Genomic DNA, 18775 nt, shown 5'->3' with positions numbered 1-18775 from the left:
TCACCCCCAAAACTGAAGATGAGCTAAGGCCCCCAGCATCAGGGGCTTATCATTCTGTAATGCTGTAGATAAGCCCTCGATGTATCCTGAAAGATGAGAAAAATAGGTTAGATTATACTCACCTGGGGGGGCGCTCCGGTCCAATGGGCGTCGTGGTCCGGTCCGGGGCCTCCTATCTTCATAAGATGACGTCCTCTTCTTGTCTTCCCGCTGCGGCTCCAGCTCCGGCGCACTTTGTCTGCCCTGTTGAGAGCAGAGCAAAGTACTGCAGTGCGCAGGCGCCAGACATCGCTGACCTTCCCCAGCGCCTGCGCACTGCAGTACTTTGCTCTGCCCTCAACAGGGCAAAGTATGTGTCACAATGTGACTGTCCTGGTGTGACACGACCTGGCAGGTGGTCGGTCACAAAACGGCGAAACTCACAAGCGTACACCGGGGACACTTTAACAACGGTGGGCCCTGTTGGTAGGGAACGGGGAATGGGCACCTCCTGCACTCACCTGAGGCTGTGCCCTGATCTTGCTACCGTCCCTACACGGGTTCTTTCAACCCGTCGCCGACCAGGATACCTAGTCCCTCACTTGCCCTGCTCTAAACCTTATGTAGGGAACTGGTAGGTGAGAGCACTGGTCCCACCGCTGCAATAATACAACACTGGGAAAGTTACAAACAACAAAGGGACAAAGAAACAATAACACCACACTTAGCTTTCTCTGCTGCAATGCACCGCACAGCAGAGTAAGGCACCAGGAATAAGTATTCAGCTGTAGAACAACATCACTCAGCAAGCTCCTATTCCAGCAAGGTTGGTATCCAAAGGACCTGTATAACCAACAGTCAGCTGACCAGGTGACCTTTTAAAGGAAGGTGGGAGTGGTCACCACCCACAACAGCAGAACAAGCTGCAATGTAATTACACCAGCGGCCACTGGGGAAAAACTGCATTAACCCCCGATGACCTGAAAGGAAAAAAGGTTTTAATCTGAAGGAAACCAGATCTGCCACAGATCCAAACATGGATCGTGACAGTACCCCCCTTTCAATGAGGGGCCTCTGGACCCTCAACACTGGACCTCACCACCAGAGCTGTGGAGTCGGAGTTAGTTTTGGTTGGAGTCGGAGTTGGAGTCGGTAGAAATGTACCGACTCCGACTCCAGCTTTAAAAAAATGTATTAATATTTTATAATTGAACGTACATATGAATTTTATAAATGTTACTCAAATATATATGTTCTATCAAACTATGAACAACAGTGATAAGCAGTTCTGCTGGAGATAGAGACGTTTCTTACTTCTTGTGTGCCAGTGTTCTCCACTGCCCTTATCTAATCTTATACTTGGTTAACCTCATGCTGCCCCAACCCCCCTACTTACAATGTATGAAACTGAAAGTGAAAATGAAAATAAAAGAATACAGCCAGTACATTTCAGCAGAATTTTTCATGTGCACTAAAAGAAATTGAGAAATTTGACCGTTCATCAAAAATAACATTGCAACAAGCGATTCCTCTGTATCCTGACATTGTCAGAGATGCTGCCCGAGTGGTTACTGCTTTGCCACCAACCCAAGTTAGTGTAGAGAGGTTGTTCTCTGTTCTCAAAATAATTAGATCAGATTTGAGGGCATCCATGAAGGAGGATCTGACAGAGGCAATACTTTTTCTGAGGACAAATTTATAGATTTCTTCTTATTAACTGCATAACAGTGTTTATTGCATATTTACTTACAAGAGTTTAGAAAAGTTTATAAAAGTTATTTGCTATATTCTAATTGTATTCTCATAAATATAGTTTTTGCTCTAAGTGGTCTGATTACTTATATGATGGTGAGAAACGGAATAAGCACGATGTTAATATTTGACAACAGTAAATTTATTGTTACGAATTGGCCATTTATGAAGAAGTCGGAGCCGGAACCTGATAAAATCCAGGAGTGGGAGTCACAACTGTGGCTTACCGACTCCACAGCCCTGCTCAACACATAACCTATGGTGAGGACGCCTCGATCCACCAACGTTCACCTCGGCAGTCACCTGACTCTCAGGTTTACGGCAACCATGGCCTGATGAAAATGCCACCAATGGAGGCTCCGGAGGCGCCACAAACCTCCAGAGGGCAGACCTGGGGAATGAGTTGTGTACATGCATAACTGGGGGTAACTCCAACTGATAAGTCCCCGGGCTGAGAATGGCCGACACCCGATATGGCCCAATCAACTATCCTGGAACTCCAGGACCCAGTTGCACACTGCCACCTGATGTTTTTGGTGGAAACCCATACATACTCATCCACACCCAGGTCCGGACCTGAACGTTTATTTCTATGCATGCATCTGCCACAAGATGGTGTATTCTTAGAGGAATTGACAACAGAGGCGTCCCCCTGTGTCACCAAACTCACACCCCCATTATGCTCAGAGGGAACCACCACCCTCCTCTGACCACTCCTCCTAAGAGGTCTCTGACACACCGGGTTAGCATGTAGTGAGGGTAAAGTCTTGCCCCTACTCTCTGACAGCAATCTCTGCTGCCCCCACTGGAGAGGAAGGGGTTGGTTGTAGAAGGACGGCAGAGACAGTTGCCCCTGGGCAGCAGCCCTCACACGACTGATCCCAGCTGACCACTTCCCTTAACCGCCAATCTATGACCGGGTTGTATTTTTTCAACCAAGGGAGTCCTAAAATGATAGGTGTTGGTATTCTCCCCAAGACGTAGCACGACAGGTACTCATGATGAGTCCCTATACGCAGGTGTATATCATCCACGACTTGGGTCACCCACCCCTGGCTGAGTGGTACGGAGTCAATGGCCTGGACGCTTAGGGGTTTAGTTAGTGTTCTACACCTCAGGCCATGGGTCTTGACAAAATGAGCATCCACCAGATTGACACCTGCTCCACTGTCCACAAGCATCGGTATACACTCAGTTACCCCGCAAACCAGTACTTTGCCTGACAGGTTACACTGAGAAGATATGGAGGAAATATACAGTACACTCCCTGGTCGCCTCCCTCCACACGACCAGGGTGACGCGGCTTCTTAGGTGGTACAGGTATTTTGGCGTGAGCTGGGCAGACACCAATAAAATGACCAGTCTGCCCACAGTAAAAACATGCCCCTACACTACTGTGAACCGCAGGCAACCCCGTTTGGGAAACAACTCCTCCCACCTGCATGGGTTCATCCACCTGCTCAGGTGTGTCTCCCTCCCTAGCAAGGACTACCGGAGACACATTAGGTGTATGTCTCTCCCTCAAGCGTCTATCTACCCGGATGGCAAGGGACATGGCGGCCTCCAATGACCTGGGGGTGGCATACTGCACGAGAGCATCCTGCAACCTTGGAGACAGACCGTGCCTAAAATGGCGCCTAAGGGCAGGGTCATTCCACTGTGTGTCAGTGGCCCATCTCCTAAACTCCGAGCAGTAATCCTCAGCCGGCCGAGCCCCCTGCTTGATTTTACGCAGTCGGGATTCTGCCAGGGAGACGCCATCAGGATCCCCATACAAAAGCGCCAAGGCCGCAAAAAACTCATCCACCGACCGTAAAGTGTTGTGAATTCCATTCTTGGGCTCCCTCCAGTGGTTGTAAATGGCACTTTTGTGAATTCTGCCCTTGGGCTCCCTCTGGTGGATTTGAGTGGAACTGCCGCTCCTTGGGTTTAGCTTTAGCAGCTGCTTTCACTAATCGTCTCTCCTGGCTCTGCTATTTAACCTGGCTCTAGTCTTCAGCCTATGCCACTTGTCAATGTTTTCAGGCTGGATTCACATCTCTGCTTGGATTCTCCTGGTTTCCTGACCAGTTCTGCAAAGATAAGTTCTGGCTTTGCTCATTTCAGTCCACATGTTGTGGACTTATTGTTCTGTGCATTCTATTTTTCGTCCAGCTTGTCATTATGGATTTTTTCTGTTAGCTGGAAGCTCTGGGAAGCAGATTTACCCTCCACACCTTTAGTCAGGTGTCGAGATTTTGTAAACTCTGTGTGGATTGTTTTGTAGTTTTTATACTGACCGCACAGTATCCTTTCCTGTCCTATCTATCAAGCTAGACTGGCCTCCTATGCTAAAATCTGATTTCATCTCTGCGTATGTTATTTTCCCCTCTTCTCACCGTCAATATTTGTGGGGGGCTATCTTTCCTTTGGAGATTTTCTCTGAGGCAAGATAGGTTTCCTGTTTCCATCTTTAAGGGAAGTTAGATCTTAGGCTGTGCCGTGGGGTCTAGGGAGTGTCAGGTACCCCCCACGGCTATTTCTAGTTGCGCTGTTAGGTTCAGGGTCTGTGGTCAGTACAGATACCACCTCCTTCAGAGCTTGTCTCATGTTGTTCCTAAACCACCAGATCATAACAGTAAAGATGGAGAACCGGCCAGCAGGGAGAAAGCCCAGGATTGAGGATCACCCTTAAGAAGGGAGGTTATAATCCCCACACGGTGTTCCTCACTCCCTGATGAACGAGGGCGGAGCCTGAAGTATAGTTTACAGGCTTCCTGAAAAAACAAAAATGTATCTCTCCCTCCAGAGAACCTGTCAGGAAGAGATATCTTGGGCTCTGGTTGAGCATATACTTGGGCTGAAGCCCAAAACCCCACCAACTGCTGCAGCTGCTGCACCACCTCACCACGAAGCACCTTAAACTCATCAGTGAGGTTCTGAAGCAGTTGGGCAAAGGCCTACATTTGAGCCATAGCTCACCAGAAAAAAAAAATGGTTGGTTATAATATCACGATGTGACTGTCCTGGTGTGACACGACCTGGCAGGTGGTTGGTCACAAAATGGCGAAACACACAAGGGTACACCGGGGACACTTTAACAACGGTGGGCCCTGTCGGTAGGGAACGGGGAATGGGCACTTCCTGCACTCACCTGAAACGGAAAGGGGAATACATTTTAAAATGTATTTAATGGTCCTCTGTGGTCATAAAATAATGTGAAAAACAGACAAGTATTTCCTTTATGTTTCCACTGTGTAGTGCAGCGGGATTGGTGCAGTGTGACAGACAGGCAGTAACCGCAGGAAAGTCCAAAACAAATGTCATTTAATGTCCACAGAAAACCTACAATTGGAACTCAAAGATATCCTCTGTATTGCAGCCGGGAAAAACAAGACCGTCCGCAACCGAGACTTGTTGCCGTGGGCAACTGCACCACCGTGTATGTTGAGGGTTGCCAGATCTTTTGACTCCACTTGGCTCGGTGTTGCTTTCACACAGACTGGGCTTTGCAGAGCCTCCTGCTCTGCATGCTTGTAAACCAAAGCTGACACACCCCACCCTCTGCTGCAGGGTTTTTACAAGGAACCTGTGGCTGTAGGCCACATGGAAAACCCGTCTGGGAGGAAACGGACCGCACCACTACCATCCTGTAGTCTGCTTCCAAAAATAAAAGCCCATGGCAGGTTTTCTTAAATCTGTATCTGGATCTTGGACAAATAGCTTGCCCAGGACCAACACTTGCTTTAATTTTGCATTGCAATCACAGCTATGCCTGTGACCGCTATGCACTCCTGCGGCATCAATACACTTCTGTACGTATCCTGGGTGACACATAGCGACACTAGCATATAACACCTGTCACTGGCACACAACTGGTATCGCCCCATAAAAGAAGAGCATCAAAATAACATACAGTCATGGCCAAAAGTATTGACACCCCTGCAATTCTTTCAGATAATACTAATTTTCTTCCTGAAAATGATTGCAAACACAAATTATTTGTTATTATTATCTTCATTTAATTTATCTTAAATGAAAAAACACAAAAATAATTGTCCTAAAGCCAAATTGGATATAATTCCACACCAAACATAAAAAGGGAGTGGACAAAAGTATTGGCACTGTTCGAAAAAATCATGTGATGCTTCTCTAATTTGTGTAATTAACAGCACCTGTAACTTACCTGCGGCACCTAACAGGTGTTGGCAATAACTAAATCACACTTGCAGCCAGTTGACATGGATTAAAGTTGACTCAACCTCTGTCCTGTGTCCTTGTGTGTACCACATTGAGCATGGAGAAAAGAAAGAAGACCAAAGAACTGTCTGATGACTTGAGAAACCAAATTGTGAGGAAGCATGAGCAATCTCAAGGCTTCAAGTCCATCTCCAAAGACCTGAATGTTCCTGTGTCTACCGTGCGCAGTGTCATCAAGAAGTTTAAAGCCCATGGCACTGTGGCTAACCTCCCTAGATGTGGATGGAAAAGAAAAATTGACAAGAGATTTCAACGCAAGATTGTGCGGATGTTGGATAAAGAACCTCGACTAACATCCAAACAAGTTCAAGCTGCCCTGCAGTCCGAGAGTACAACAGTGCCAACCTGTACTATCCGTCGGCGTCTGAATGAAAAGGGACTGTATGGTAGGAGACCCAGGAAGACCCCACTTCTTACCCCAAGACATTAAAAAGCCAGGCTGGAGTTTGCCAAAACTTACCTGAAAAAGCCTAAAACGATTTGGAAGAATGTTCTCTGGTCAGATGAGACAAAAGTAGGGCTTTTTGGGCAAAGGCATCAACATAGAGTTTACAGGAGAAAAAAGAGGCATTCAAAGAAAAGAACACGGTCCCTACAGTCAAACATGGCGGAGGTTCCCTGATGTTTTGGGGTTGCTTTGCTGCCTCTGGCACTGGACTGCTTGACCGTGTGCATGGCTTTATGAAGTCTGAAGACTACCAACAAATTTTGCAGCATAATGTAGGGCCCAGTGTGAGAAAGCTGGGTCTCCCTCAGAGGTCATGGGTCTTCCAGCAGGACAATGACCCAAAACACACTTCAAAAAGCACTAGAAATGGTTTTAGAGAAAGCACTGGAGACTTCTAAGGTGGTCAGCAATGAGTCCAGACCTGAATCCCATAGAACACCTGTGGAGAGATCTAAAAATGGCAGTTTGGAGAAGGCCCCCTTCAAATATCAGGGACCTGGAGCAATTTGCCAAAGAAGAATGGTCTAAAATACCAGCAGAGCATTGTAAGAAACTCATTGATGGTTACCAGAAGTGGTTGGTCGCAGTTATTTTGGCTAAAGGTTGTGCAACCAAGTATTAGGCTGAGGGTGCCAATACTTTTGTCTGGCCCATTTTTGGAGTTTTGTGTGAAATGATCAATGTTTTGCTTTTTGCTTCATTCTCTTTTGTGTTTTTTCATTTAAGACAAATTAAATGAAGATAATAATACGAAAGAATTTGTGTTTGCAATCATTTTCAGGACGAAACGGAGTATTATCCGACAGAATTGCAGGGGGTCAATACTTTTGGCCATGACTGTAGCCCCATGTATCGCAAAGAAAAAGATGCAAAGCTTATATGAATATCTGAATGAGGAAATATTTTACACAGTTCTTTAAACTGGATGTACCAAAAAAATGTGCCTGATCAGGAACAGGGGTAAGTGGCTGATCTTGGACAGGTAAGGCTACTTTCACACTAGCGTCAACTGCAATCCGTCACAATACGTCGTTTTGCAGAAAAAACGCATCCTGCAAAAGTGCTTGCAAGCTGCGTTTTTTCCATAGACTTGTATTGACGACGCATTGCGACGGATTGCCACACGTCGCATCCGTCGTGCGACGGATGCGTCGTGCTTTGGCGGACCGTCGGCACAAAAAAACGCTACATGTAACGTTTTTTGCTGCCGACGGACCGCTTTTTCCGACCGCGCATGCGCGGCCGGAACTCTTCCCCCACCTCCCCGCACCTCACAATGGGGCAGTGGATGCGATGAAAATCTGCATCCGCTGCACCCGTTGTGCGGCGCTTACAACGCTAGCATCGGTAACCTCGGCCCGATGCACTGCGATGGGCCGAGCCCGACGCTAGTGTGAAAGAAGCCTTAAAGAAAATCTAAACACTAAACTTCCTGCAAAAAATGTATAATGAAGTTTACCACTGATCCATTTCTGCTGTGGAAAGAGCAATTACCGACACAAACTGCCACTACTAGCACTGAGGGGACAATGTCATATAAAGTAGAGTCTCACCGGTCTGGCAGAGCATACCAATAGTCAATTGTCCATTTTTTTCCAGGAGGAATAACTGAGGAAAGGCACAATATATTGTTTGAAAAATCATGCTAAAATCTGTAAAATCTGGGGTATAAATTAACATACTATGGATTCCAGATCTGCAGAGCCGCTTAGGCTAGCTTCACACTAGCGTTTGGCAGGGCTGCGGACGAAACCCTTCTTCCTCCATGAAGCCCCGCCCACTGCCGCACCTCCTTCTTCAGCTCCTCCTACGTCTGCATGCGTCCTGCGTACCCTATCTTTAACACTGGGTACACAGGCCATACGGATGTATTCGGATGCCTCCACATGCGTCGTCTTGACGCTGCGCCGACCTGCGTGGAACGCAACAAGTTAGATTTTGTTGCGGTCGGCGCAGCTTCAAAACAACGCATGCAGAGGCATCCGCATACATCCGCATGGCCTGCGTACCCAATGTTAAAGATAGGTACGCAGGACGCATGCAAACGTAGGCGGAGCTGATGGAAGAGGCGCGGCAGTGGGCAGGGCTTCATGGAGGAAGAATGCTGCCATCCGAAGCCCTGCCGAACGCTAGTGTGAAGCCAGCCTTAATTTGCGTTGCAGATTCTTTTACTTTCTTCCAGAATATACTATAATATGACACATTTTTAGAAAGTACAGACAGAAAACCTGCTGTGAAAATGCCATGTGTGAACATAACCATAAGAGGATTTCCATACTTCTGTTATTATTGTCCTATCTATAGAATAAGTCATCAATTTCAGATTGGCGGGGGTCTGACACCATCTGATTTCAGCACCAATGCAGTGGGCTGTAAACAGAATGGAGGTGAAGCAATACAAGTTGTTTTGTTGTGCAGTGACCATTGTCATGAGCTGCAGATCAGTGCCTGATTAAGGAGCTGGAAATACAATGGTGTGCACCCAGTGAATTTAAAAGGAGGTGCTGGTGCCACCGACTATGAAAGTCCAATCAATCAATTCAATTACAAGACACCGCACACTCTAATGGTTAAGTATGCACAAATCAGGGTAAATGTTATTAAACATGGGAGCAGAGAACAAGTATACAAGTGATCAAGGTCGTGCTAACAGCAGGAGCGCCGCTTACCAGACCATATCCTTCAGCATTATTCATACCTTTGATAAAGGAGTTGCTATATATTCCCATTGCTTGCATACCAAGCGATATATGAATAAGACTCGGGAGAGTCGAAATGTCATGTCACTACCTTGATCGCTTGTATAGTTGTTCTTTGCTCCCATGTTTAGTAAAATTTACCCTGATTTTTGCATAATTAACCATTAGAGTGTGCGGTGTCTGATTAAGGAGCTGTGCTGTCCTGACTCTGCTCAATGTTTTCATCAGGCTGCTGTTGGAGCTAAAAAAAAAATTGATAAGTAAAGTTGCCACTTGCCATGTGTCAGACTCCCACTGATCTGATATTGCCAGCTGTAAGACCCCCACTGATCTGATACTGCCATGTGTCAGACCCCCACCGATCTGATACTGCCAGGTGTCAGACCCCCACCGATCTGATACTGCCAGGTGTCAGACCCCCACCGATCTGATACTGCCAGGTGTCAGACCCCCACCGATATGATACTGCCAGGTGTCAGACCCCCACGATCTGATTATTACCATGTGTTAGACCCCCACCGATCTGATACTGCCAGGTGTCAGACCACCACCTATCTGATACTGCCAGGTGTTAGACCACCACCGATCTGATACTGCCAGGTGTCAGACCACCACCTATCTGATACTGCCAGGTGTTAGACCACCACCGATCTGATACTGCCAGGTGTCAGACCACCACCGATCTGATACTGCCAGGTGTCAGACCACCACCGATCTGATACTGCCAGGTGTCAGACCACCACCGATCTGATACTGCCAGGTGTCAGACCACCACCCATCTAATACTGCCAGGTGTCAGACCCCCACCGATCTGATACTGCCAGGTGTCAGACCCCCACCGATCTGATTATTGCCAGGTGTTAGACCCCCACAGATCTGATACTGCCAGGTGTCAGACCACCACCGATCTGATACTGCCAGGTGTCAGACCCCCACCGATCTGATACTGCCAGGTGTCAGACCACCACCGATCTGATATGATACTGCCAGGTGTCAGACCACCACCGATCTGATACTGCCAGGTGTCAGACCACCACCGATCTGATACTGCCAGGTGTCAGACCACCACCGATCTGATACTGCCAGGTGTCAGACCACCACCGATCTGATACTGCCAGGTGTCAGACCACCACCGATCTGATACTGCCAGGTGTCAGACCACCACCGATCTGATTAATGCCAGGTGTCAGACCCCCACCGATCTGATACTGCCAGGTGTCAGACCCCCACCGATCTGATACTGCCAGGTGTCAGACCCCCATCAATCTGATACTGCCAGGTGTCAGACCCCCACCGATCTGATTAATGCCAGGTGTCAGACCCCCACCGATCTGATACTGCCAGGTGTCAGACCCCCACCGATCTGATACTGCCAGGTGTCAGACCCCCATCAATCTGATACTGCTAGATGTTAGACCCCCTCTGATCTGATATTGCCAGGTGTTAGACTCCCACCCATCTGATATTGCTGCTTGTCAGACACCCACCATTCATTAATATCACAAGCCCCAAGACTACAGCAAATAGTAGTAGTAGATGTATGTGGGATTCTAAGCTAAAAAGTCAAGTTAAAAGAAACAGAGAAAGTTTAGACACAATGAACTCTACTGACAGCATTCACACCATGCTAAAGTGAGAGCCACATACTGTTCTCCTCACATAAAGTGTTTACCCTGCAATGAAACGCAGCGGACCCTCCAGCAGGCTCGTCTTCACTGTCCTCTCCTCTCCACAAGGAGGCGCTAACATCACACTGATCTCATAAATATAGTAAGTGCAGCTAGATGCCAAGCAGCAGCCCAAGGCATTCACACTTTGCTAAAAGGGTCATTAATATTACAGGGCCATTCCAGAAATTCAGAAGGATATGCCTAAATAATTGCAATGTTTTCATCAAGAGCACAACTAGAAAAAAGAAGTAGAGGAGCTTTGTTCATATTACTACATCCTTTACAGATGTATATATATATATATATATATATATATATATATATATATACAGTGGGGCAAAAAAGTATTTAGTCAGTCAGCAATAGTGCAAGTTCCACCACTTAAAAAGATGAGAGGCGTCTGTAATTTACATCATAGGTAGACCTCAACTATGGGAGACAAACTGAGAAAAAAAAATCCAGAAAATCATATTGTCTGTTTTTTTAACAATTTATTTGCATATTATGGTGGAAAATAAGTATTTGGTCAGAAACAAACAATCAAGATTTCTGGCTCTCACAGACCTGTAACTTCTTCTTTAAGAGTCTCCTCTTTCCTCCACTCATTACCTGTAGTAACGGCACCTGTTTAAACTTGTTATCAGTATAAAAAGACACCTGTGCACACCCTCAAACAGTCTGACTCCAAACTCCACTATGGTGAAGACCAAAGAGCTGTCAAAGGACACCAGAAACAAAATTGTAGCCCTGCACCAGGCTGGGAAGACTGAATCTGCAATAGCCAACCAGCTTGGAGTGAAGAAATCAACAGTGGGAGCAATAATTAGAAAATGGAAGACATACAAGACCACTGATAATCTCCCTCGATCTGGGGCTCCATGCAAAATCCCACCCCGTGGGGTCAGAATGATCACAAGAACGGTGAGCAAAAATCCCAGAACCACGCGGGGGGACCTAGTGAATGAACTGCAGAGAGCTGGGACCAATGTAACAAGGCCTACCATAAGTAACACACTACGCCACCATGGACTCAGATCCTGCAGTGCCAGACGTGTCCCCCTGGTTAAGCCAGTACATGTCCGGGCCCGTCTGAAGTTTGCTAGAGAGCATTTGGATGATCCAGAGGAGTTTTGGGAGAATGTCCTATGGTCTGATGAAACCAAACTGGAACTGTTTGGTAGAAACACAACTTGTCGTGTTTGGAGGAAAAAGAATACTGAATTGCATCCATCAAACACCATACCTACTGTAAAGCATGGTGGTGGAAACATCATGCTTTGGGGCTGTTTCTCTGCAAAGGGGCCAGGACGACTGATCCGGGTACATGAAAGAATGAATGGAGCCATGTATCGTGAGATTTTGAGTGCAAACCTCCTTCCATCAGCAAGGGCATTGAAGATGAAACGTGGCTGGGTCTTTCAACATGACAATGATCCAAAGCACACTGCTAAGGCAACGAAGGAGTGGCTTCGTAAGAAGCATTTCAAGGTCCTGGAGTGGCCTAGCCAGTCTCCAGATCTCAACCCTATAGAAAACCTTTGGAGGGAGTTGAAAGTCCGTGTTGCCAAGCAAAAAGCCAAAAACATCACTGCTCTAGAGGAGATCTGCATGGAGGAATGGCCCAACATACCAACAACAGTGTGTGGCAACCTTGTGAAGACTTACAGAAAACGTTTGACCTCTGTCATTGCCAACAAAGGATATATTACAAAGTATTGAGATGAAATTTTGTTTCTGACCAAATACTTATTTTCCACCATAATATGCAAATAAATTGTTAAAAAAACAGACAATGTGATTTTCTGGATTTTTTTTCTCAGTTTGTCTCCCATAGTTGAGGTCTACCTATGATGTAAATTACAGACGCCTCTCATCTTTTTAAGTGGTGGAACTTGCACTATTGCTGACTGACTAAATACTTTTTTGCCCCACTGTATATATATATAAAAGGCTGTTTGATGTCAAATTCATTGCACTGGTGTATAAAGGGTAAATTAGGAAAACTCTATTACCGTCCAATTACTATCAGACCCAACTGAATATTGTCCCCTGGTTAGGGAAATACATTCATGCCAGTGTTGTTGACACATTAGGGAAAATTTAGTGCGAGTTAATGTGATTTTATTACTATTGATCCCAATTTCACGGGCTGCTGCATATATCATTTATTTAGAGTATTGCCCAATAGGCTGTGATGTACTTACATAAAATAGTCTCAGGACGGGCTGCTGCATATATCATTTATTTAGAGTATTGCCCATTAGGCTGTGATGTAAAATAGTCTCAGGACAGGCTGCTGCATATATAGTCTCAGGACGGGCTGCTGCATATATAGTCTCAGGACGGGCTGCTGCATATATAGTCTCAGGACTGCTGCATATATCATAGAGTATTGCCCAATAGGCTGTGATGTACTTACATAAAATAGTCTCAGGACAGGCTGCTGCATATATAGTCTCAGGACGGGCTGCTGCATATATCACTTATTTAGAGTATTGCCCAATAGGCTGTGATGTACTTACATAAAATAGTCTCAGTGTTACGTCACAGAATTCTCTTTATTAATTCATGACTGCGTCTTTGAAGCCAGAACAGAAGCACAAGCTGAACAACAGCTTCAATTAAAAAGCAAATTCTTTAATGACAAGTTATTTTTACATAATAGATCCATTCACAACACAATCAAACAAGTAGATTATATGTTAACTTGTGTAAGCAATTTAATTAATCTGGCCGCTGAGAGCAATATCTATATCAGATATGGAATGGTTACTAAATAACAGGTGCCCACACCACATAAATAGCCTGGCAGCTCAGCTGGCACAAGAGAAAGCACGGACCGAACGGAAAAACAGTCTGTCATTGCTGATTGAAATAAAAGACACCACACTTCAGTGACTGCCAGCAGCTTATCAGGGCACTTGGATGTCACAGCACCAAGCAGAGTGAGTCAGAAGAATTTATGGGGAACAGGAAAACACTTAAAATAAGTTAAAGTTATGCAATGTGGATTAGCTGTAGCTCATGGTGGATTTCAAACCGGTCATATTTTTCATGATTTAAGCTGGTGGGTCATGGAAATATAATTCAAATTACATTTATGTCAGCAAAAATGCTGGAGAATGGCAGGATACCGTCTCCGTCACAGAGCAAGCATCTTTGCAGGCTTTTTAGAACAGAAATAAAAACTCTGTAAAGTTACTGAATTTTAAAAAAACTGCAAAACACAATGCGGAAAACATTTTTCTGCAATATCTTTTTCTAGCCATTTTCCAATAAACAAAAAATCATACTGTGAAGTGCAGATACAGAAAACAAAATATTCACCCCAATTAACCAACGAAATCCTATAGAAGATCCTCATCCCTTCCGAACATGGTACATTGTAGAAAAATGGCGATGGATGTAGCAGGAATAATTTGCAATGTGTAACACAACATGCCATCTTGATACATTTCGGGGACACACTCCTGCGTGTGCATACAGGCAAAGACCTGTCAATACGGGCAATGGGTGGGAGAAACCGCCAGGGACCCACCTGTCCGGCTAGTCTACAACGTGTCTTGCAGCTATTAGAAATATGTTTTTCTCTGAAACCCCATAGCTTTTCAGAGTCAAACATACCTGGCTGAAATCACACAGCCAGGATCTGATACCACTGCCTACAGATTGGGCAGCATGTATCAGCGGACAGGTTCACTTTAACAACTAAGCATGTCAAGAGATTCAAAGCTTTCAGATCCAAATGTGAAGTCTCCAACAAGTTCCCCAAGCATCATGGGTCCTCATAAGAACTGGTCTTCTTATATGGCTTAAAGGGCCTTTTTGGCCTCCCCTAGGGTCCACAGCCTGAATGAGACTGCAACCTCTGCACCAACTCTAATTACACCACTGGGTTTAACCTTTTCACTGCCTCTTCTAGCTCCTTAGGAAAGTGATCTATGCCTGGAAGCAGTGTAAAAGTGTTAAACCTCTGGACTTGGGTAGCTGCTATAATAAACACAGAAAACAGAACTGGAGATGTCCACTGAGGTCACAGCACAGCATGGATTCTCCCTGCATGTCCTTCGGGAATTATGCTGCCCTTCTAGTCACACAGTGTATGATATATTACTAAATTATAACTAAACTGCCTGGCAATGTAATACAGGAAAGAGTTAGCCAGTAGATAGAAAAATATTTAGAATTGAGAGTCCTCAGTGGTTGATGCCTTTTAATGGCTAACTGAAAAGATGGTAACAAATTGCAAGCTTTCCAGACTACTGATGAAGAGACCTGAGTAGTCTTGAAAGTTTGCAATTTGTTACCATCTTTTCAGTAAGGCCGGGGTCACACTTGTGAGGTCAATGCGAGAAACTGGCACTAGTCTCTCGCATCAATACCCGGCACTGCTGCCGGCACTCAAGATCGGAGCGTGCGGCTGCATGGATTTCTCCACGCTCCATTCCCAAATGCCGGCGGTAGTGCCAGGTATTGATGAGCGAGTTTCTCGCATTGAACGCTCAAGTGTGAACCCGGCCTTATCCATTAACAGGTATCAACCACTGAGGACTCTCAAATCTGAATATTTTTCTGGCAACGTAATAGAAATCCACATTTTACTCGGACTCCCATGACAGCACGACGAGAGAGGGGATCCGCCCATTAGGAACAGGAAACCTACAGATACAAAAAGGGCGGCACCTCTCCCTTGCCTCAGTTGGTTTCCTGTTCCTGAAGGGACGGGTGCCTACAGAAGGAGCCCAGGCCGGCCAGCCGAATACGGTAGCGGGGGGGTCTCCTACCTCAGCCGGTGCGGAGATCCCTGGAGACGCCACGGTGGTCCTTGCTGGATTGCACGCGGTGGCGTTCGCAGCAGGGAGCGGAGTCCGGAGGATTTCCTGCCTCCATCAGCGTTGGCGCAGGTAAGTATATCCCATTGGTGGTGCAGCGGTGCGGTGTGGCTGCGGGTGCCGGGCTCAGGTGTGTGGGTGAGCTCCCGGAGCGCTGCCGATCCACCCCCGGCGTCCTGCACTGCTCTCAGCGTGTGCTGGAGCGTTTCCGGGTGCAGTAACGTGGGGGGGGGGGCGGAGCTGGTAGCCGCTTCCGGGTCGCCGGACGTCTGCACATGCGCGGTCGGTCCAAGATGGCGGCGCCCATCGCATCTGAATGCCGGTTCGTCCGCAAGTCCTCCTGCCCTCCCTGCTGTGTCTGGGGCCAATAGGGACAGCGCTGGCCCATCTGCTGACCGGATCCAAGGGGGATTTAAGCGGGTTACAATGATAGAACCCTGCTTTTGGTCGCAATTAGTCATGGAGAGTGGTGGTGAGCAGCAGCAGCAGCTGCCAGACGAGGTGCGTCAGAAGCCCAAGCAGAAAGATAGAGGCGATCAGCCCAGTCGTAAAAGCTCATCCGAGCAGGGATCCAGAGCTTCGACTAGGAAAGAACCTCCTCGTATTCCGGTACTTGACTTTGGCGCACGGGTAAGTGATCTATGTGAAAGTTCACTCTGTGACGCGGGCCCCTTATACTTTATCTTTCCAGGGGAAGAAGAGTACGGACAAGTCAAAACATAAGGAGTGTGCCCTCTGTGGAGTCCCCTTACCTGACTCTTGTTCTAAAAAATTATGTGCCCCCTGTATACAACAGACGGTGAGGTCTACAGGAGTGGTTGGGTGGAAGTGACTTTAGGTCAGATAGTGGTTATCACCTATATTGTCCTCCCCTAGGTAGCAGAAGAATCCGTGAGTGCGGCAAACTTAAAGGAAATGATCCGGCTAGAAGTAAGGGAATCATTACGGTCCCTATCCCAAGCGGAAGGCTCGAAGCATAGGACCCCTCTGGACTCTAATTCTTCGGAAGAGGAAAGAGAGGAAAGTACCTATCTCTCTAGTCCTTTCTCCTCTTCATCGGATGAGGAGTCTGGACGATTTTGTCTACCCTTGGATAAGATTGACAAAGTGGTCAAATCAGTTAGAGGCACGATGGGTATAGAGGAACCCAAATCACAGCTCTCAAAACAGGAGATGATGTTTAGTGGATTAGATCGTAAAAAACATAGATCTTTTCCGGTAAACGAGAAGATCCAGGACTTAATCCTCCGAGAATGGAAAAAAACGGAAAAAAGGGGGCCTTACCGCCAGCTTTAAAACGCAGGTATCCCTTTGATGATCCGGTTGTGGATACGTGGGATAAAGCCCCTAAGTTGGACGCGGCAGTAGCAAAAGCGTCAAAGAAAGCCTCATTACCCTTTGAGGATATGGGGACCCTCAAAGATCCTCTGGACAGGAAGGCAGATATCTTCCTTAAAAGGTACCTGGGAGATGGCGGCAGGATCCCTCAGACCAGCCGTGGCCGCAACATGCACAGCCAGGTCATTAATGGTCTGGCTAGATCAGTTAGAGTCCCAGCTTAAGGACGGTGCATCCAGAGATTCTATTCTGAAAGCTCTACCAACAATTCAGAATGCTGCGGCGTTCCTATCGGACGCATCTGTGGACTCTGTCAAAATGGCGGCTAGAGCGGCAGGACTATCTAACGCGGCTCGCAGAGCCTTATGGTTAAAATGCTGGTCAGGTGACATTCAGTCCAGAACTAAACTCTGCACCATTCCGTGTGAAGGACAATATCTCTTTGGTCCAACGCTGGATGAGTTGCTGGAAAAGGCAGGGGATGACAAAAAGAAATTTCCCAGTCTGTATTCAGCATCCTACCGCCGACCCTTCAATCGAAGAAGGTTTGGTCGCGGGAAGAAACGCGGGTCCTCTCCCACTAGAGAAAGTTTCAGATGGGAAGACAGACGAGGTAGAGGTACGGGCTACATGTTTCGCCGTTCCTCAAAAGATCAGAAAAAAACGGACCAATGACTAGCGATCCCTGTGGGGGGTAGACTGTCAGCTTTCTCCTCAGCGTGGCTTGACATTACGAACAGTAAATGGGTCAGAGGCATTATTACTAAAGGTCTAAGGCTGGACTTCAATCACTGGCCTCGAGAAAAATTTAAATTAACCCCTTTACGTTCCTCCCCCCTTGAACAAGCAGCTCTAGAAGCAGAGATCATGAACTTATGCTCCAAAAACGTATTGATGGAAATTCCAGAATCAGAAAGAGGAAGGGGATTTTACTCTCCTCTTTTTCTGATCAAGAAGCCAGACAGATCTTTTAGAACGATCATAAATCTCAAATGTCTTAATGAGTACCTGGTTAATGAATCATTCAAAATGGAAACAATTAATTTGGCAATAAAAATGTTGTTTAATCACTGTTTCATGGTAGTTGTAGATCTTAAAGACGCATACTATCATGTTCCAATACATGAAGATTTCCAGAGGTTCCTGAGAGTAGCTGTGTCAATGGGGGGGCAGATTCGCCATTTCCAGTTCAGAGCTCTTCCCTTTGGCTTATCAGCGGCTCCTAGGGTGTTTACAAAGCTAGTGGCCGAGGTCATGGCGCACTTACGAGAGTCTGACATCCTGATTATTCCCTACTTGGATGATTTCCTTATAGTAGGGAGCTCAGCAGACCATTGCCTTTCTCAACTAGAAACAGCCACATCCAAACTTGAGCGTCTGGGATGGATCATAAATTATGAGAAATCTCGTTTACAGCCCCAAAAAATACAAAGATTCTTAGGACTGTTGTTAAACTCAGAATCCCAACAGTGTTGTCTTCCACCCGACAAATTGTTACATATCCAGCAACAGGTGTCTAAGGCAATTGATAAACCATCCATGACCCTTAGACAGGCTATGTCACTATTAGGATCTTTAACCTCTTGCATTCCCGCTGTCTGTTGGGCCCAATTCCACACCAGACCGTTACAATCCGAGGTGCTGGTTAATGATAGAATTCTACGTGGGTCCCTGCAGAGTCAGATTACTTTAGGTCCAAAAACTCTTACATCTCTTAGGTGGTGGCTAGACAATGAAAACTTATCGGCGGGAGTTCCCTGGGTGTCACAGGTAACACTTATTGTAACAACAGATGCTAGCCCTTCGGGTTGGGGAGCA

The 18775-nt window shown here is 46.4% G+C and overlaps 1 protein-coding gene across 2 annotated transcripts in view; it reads right to left on the bottom strand.

Moving 5' to 3' along the window:
* ISOC2 (isochorismatase domain containing 2) overlaps nt 1-18775 on the bottom strand; it is a 241972-nt gene that overhangs the window by 98573 nt on the left and 124624 nt on the right. The window lies entirely within an intron of this gene.

Source organism: Ranitomeya imitator, chromosome 10, assembly GCF_032444005.1.
Source record: "Ranitomeya imitator isolate aRanImi1 chromosome 10, aRanImi1.pri, whole genome shotgun sequence".
NCBI lineage: Eukaryota > Metazoa > Chordata > Amphibia > Anura > Dendrobatidae > Ranitomeya > Ranitomeya imitator.
This window is presented reverse-complemented; position numbering and strand designations above follow the sequence as displayed.